Source organism: Alligator sinensis, unplaced genomic scaffold, assembly GCF_000455745.1.
Source record: "Alligator sinensis unplaced genomic scaffold, ASM45574v1 scaffold628_2, whole genome shotgun sequence".
In the NCBI taxonomy this organism is placed as follows: domain Eukaryota; kingdom Metazoa; phylum Chordata; order Crocodylia; family Alligatoridae; genus Alligator; species Alligator sinensis.
The window spans coordinates 1,739,486-1,743,629 of record NW_005841833.1 but is presented as its reverse complement, the minus strand read 5'-3'; the positions used below and the strand labels follow the sequence as shown (position 1 = coordinate 1,743,629).

At 51.1% G+C, this 4,144-nt stretch overlaps 1 protein-coding gene across 4 annotated transcripts in view; it reads right to left on the bottom strand.

The window, feature by feature from the left end:
• Nucleotides 1-4,144, bottom strand: part of CDK2AP1 (cyclin dependent kinase 2 associated protein 1) — a 21,246-nt gene that overhangs the window by 9,940 nt on the left and 7,162 nt on the right. The window contains exon 1 of one of the 4 annotated variants that reach the window (XM_006015123.3): nt 3,577-3,599. The exons of the other annotated variants lie outside the window; for them this stretch is intronic. The gene's annotated coding sequence lies outside the window, so the exon portion shown is untranslated. Of the gene's footprint in view, nt 1-3,576; nt 3,600-4,144 lie in introns of those variants that run through there. 4 annotated transcript variants of the gene reach the window in all.

Genomic DNA, 4,144 nt, shown 5'->3' with positions numbered 1-4,144 from the left:
TGACGGGTTCAGATACTCTCCGAATCCGACACGTTCTTTCCTCACCCACTTTCTCCATCCTGTCATTCCCAGCTGCTCTCTGCAAGTCTGACTCAGCATCCTCTAAAGTAAATGGGAAGATCTTGTTGACTTAGAGAGGCCTGGAACCAGGCCTTATGTCAGTCCCATTATATTCCACACGCGCACACACACAGGAGGCAACTCCTATTTAAACTTCATTTTTAATGCAAACAGATCAGCGGGGAGCATAATGCACTTGTGCACCCAGACCAGTTACCGCAAGGTAAATGAGGGCAGATTTCCATCGGTTCTTCCGCAGGAATTGCCTGCATACGCTCTTGCCTCGCGGCACGCAGAAGCTAGCCCACGGGAGCTTGTGCTTCAGTGAAAAAACAGTGCTTTAAATACACAGACCCAAGCCTGTCTTTGAACACTAGCACACACCAGGAATAACTCTGCTGAACGTTTTGGAGGGACACCAGAGTGAAATGGGTTTCGGTGAGCAGAGCATCAAGCCCATGGAGCATGCTTCTGGACAGGGCGGTAGTCTCAGCCATTCTGCCTGGGGATTTTCCACAGCTCATGTGCCTGGCTGCAAGTGTCCACACACCAGGAGCTGGGATCTCGCTCAGGGCACAGGCCCCATTTGTGGAATCCAACTGCTTCTACTCTCCACGCCCGCCAGCCTGAGCCAGGGTTCGGTGCCCAAAGCGGACGGGAGAGCATAGCTCTTTGCACTCCAGACCCTCAGACTCGGTGTGTCCAGAACGTAAGCGATGTCCCACAGACATAAGCATCTCTGCCAACGGCTCTCGGGCCGATCTAGCGCGATGGATAGGACTGGAACTGCCGACCTAGAGGCCGCTCGCTCCATGTGTCCTCCCCGATCCTCTTGCATCTCTCCGAGCACCTTAAGGAAACCTATTTGGGTTCAAAGGGTTGGCCCTGATTTTAATCTCCACAAAGTCCCCTTGTGCCTCCCACTTCTGAACCCCTTACATAGGCCGAGTTGTGGAGAGGGGGCCCTGGTGTCAGTAGAGTTAGGTTTGCCATTTCTTTTACACACAAACAAAGAGAAGATCCCCAAAAGCTACAATATTCTCTACCCCGATAGTCAAAGACCCTGCTGGATCTTCCCTTAAGCTGCAGGACTTCAGCTCGTGACTGTGGCATCCTTAAGCAAGTTAACATCACCCACAGCCAAGGGATACTCAGGTGAGGTTTTGCAGCTCCCAGTTTTTATTTTTTAAAAGTGCAAAATACTTGTCAGTACCCACCACACTTTCCTTTCCTATCGGGGAAAGGAAACACGGAGTGGTAACTCACTTGGTCCTTGACAAAGTGAGTGAGTTACAACTCAGCAACGGCGCATTTCTTCTCAGCTCGTTTTTTAAACACAATACAGACTGCAGAGCAAGCATGGCATTAATGGCACTTAATTGCCAGTCAAAAACAGTGCCGGTATAAAGTCTTTAAAGTGTGAATCCAAGACAAGTGCACACAAACATTTTGATTTAAATCTCAAAGAGACCAGAAGAGACTCATGTAGTGACAAGCTATCTCTATGCATCTGGTTTGCACTAACTGGTGTCCTTGCTTTCTGTACGTCCTAGGAACAACGGAGCCCACGCTCCCCGTGAAACCTGAATAAGAGCACTTGGTAGCTCACTTGCAACCATACCAAGCCTAAAATATCTCCGCAAAGGGTGGTAAGACAGGAATATGCTCCGGCAGATCTGAGTCAGAGCCCTGATGGTACAACAAACCGCCGTGGACTGGGTGGGGCGCACGTGCACCTCTGCCTCTGCTAGACGGACTTCGATCTGCTCAGCTGCCCGTCACACACTCTCCACTGTTGCCAGCTAAAGGAGATTCTCTTGGCTCAAGTTGGAGGGAATCCTTGAGATTTTGGAGCAAAAAAATCTGAGTCAGGAGGCTTGTCTCTATTATGAGTTGTGGCCGGCACCATTATGCTGTTGCAGACCCCAAGGGAAGATGTCGCATATGACCGATGAGATCTTTCTTTAAGCTTAACTACATCAACTCCCCAAACAGCACCCGCCAGACTGACAGAAGCCCCCTTGGGGGCATTGCGATGTTGGCGAGGGCGCGATCCCTTCACATCCACCTATAGCTACACCAGCAACACATCGAACACTGCATACGCAGCGCCAGACCTGGAGGTTCGAATAGACTCTGCGTTTAAAGGCTCACCATCACAAAGCGTAGAGCTAGGATGCTGCCTATTTTAAAACCCTGGTCAAATCTGTTGCAATTATCTCCTCTGGATTCTTGATAGAAATGCTTCAGAACAACTCCATTCCCAGCCTGGGATGAGGAGAGTGTGAGAGTTGCGGGGGGCAGGGAAAGGGGAGTGATAAGCTACCACTTCTTTGAGGATCAGAAACCAAAGATTTCCAGCGCAATTTGTAACTGGCCAAGCACCATTCCCAGGCTGGGCAGATTCTGAGCAAAATGATTAAAAATGCAAACAACACAGAGCCATAAAGGTTCAAAAGAAAAGCAACTAGGGGGGAGGGGGAGTTTGGAGAAAGGTAGAGGGTCCAACTTTCAGCTCTCATTCACAAGCTGATCTGTTGGAATCAATGGAGATCTACCAGTTTCATCAGCTGGGGATTGTCCCTAGTCAGGCAGGGGCTGGAAATCAAAGAGGAACCAGTACTTCACAGTATCCAAAGAATGGCAAACAATGGGCATCAGCGAGGAATTAAAATGTAGAAGACAGGAGAAAACAGGAGATGAAGGTACTCGGAGAGATCGGAGGATGTGAGCAGGCAGCATCACCTGTATTAATCAGGACTCATTTTCCACTTCGATATAATTAAAAAATAAAGAGGGCGCCTGCGTCTGTGATTACCGGAACACCTGCCAGCAGTGGGCTTCGAAATTAAGCATCAGCGCTAAATGTTACACCACAAGCCGCCAGGCTCCAGAGAGGGGTGTCCCTCGGGGAAAGCCTCGAGATGCTCAGTGTTGAGTCACACGGGGCCGAACCGTTAGTGCCCTGCACTTCGCATCATCCCTCCCACCTGCGTAGAGTGCGTGTCCAACGCGTGTCAAACCACACTCCGTGACTGGGGTGTTAAGGAAGACAAAGCAGCAGGGGCTGGCAGGGAATCAGGCCCCCCTGGCACATCATGCAGGTTAGCAAAGTACAGAGGAGGATGTCTTTCTTCCTCCCTCACTGCATCCCAAGAGCTGGGAAGAGGCTTCTCCCCCCCACAAAAAATCTCTATTATTTGCATACATGCCCCAGCCCTGTGCTGTAGCACGCCCTGAACCTGAGGCAATGCAGCTGTCTCACCCTTGTCCTCAAAGACTTGGTCCTAAGTCTGATGACGCTGTTAGCTCCAAGTGAGCTGGCCCATCAGGGGGGACAGGCTGTGGCACGACTGCGCCATGCAGTTAAAAATGCTGTTTCACAGGGTGGCTCCTCTCCGTTTCGCCCCACGACCTGAGCGGAGCTAGCCCGAGTGAACTCTGCTGTGAGGATCCAGCCCCAGGAGCCATGCTGCCATGGCCTTTCCAGACACCCCTGCACCGCAAAGCATCTACCTGGGACTCGCAGCTGTCCAGACCCCTGGGCCCTGCAGATGCAGAATGCACAGGGAGAAGCTTCTGCAGAGCTGGTTTCAGGCCAAAGAGGCAGATTTCCTGTTTCTGTCCCCTCTGCATGATAAAGCAGGGGGAGGAAAGGGGGGGGGGGGAACGTTTGGAAGCAAACCCAGGATTTTCACTCTTAGCTGGTGGCATTTAATTTAGACACAATAGAGAAGCAATCTCCTGAAACTCAGAATTAGGCTCCAGCAAGGAGGGGGTCCATTTGCAGTCACATCACTCTGAATGCGATATGTGTAACTGCAAGGACTTCTTTGTCTAACTCCCTTGGCCTGAGGCCATGGTGCTGGCATTACCAGGAGCTAGAGGAAGGGCTGGCGTGCGAGGGATAATGGCAGAAGACAGAGAGGAAAGAGAGAGCCCATTTTGGATCCCGACAAGACCGTTTTTCATTTAAAAAGACGAGGCGGGTGCCGAGGATGAAATGAGCACGGGAGCGAGCGCAAGTTAGGCGGGGAGAGTTGAAGCATCACACAGAGCAGCTGCTGAAAAGCTGCGGAGAGGA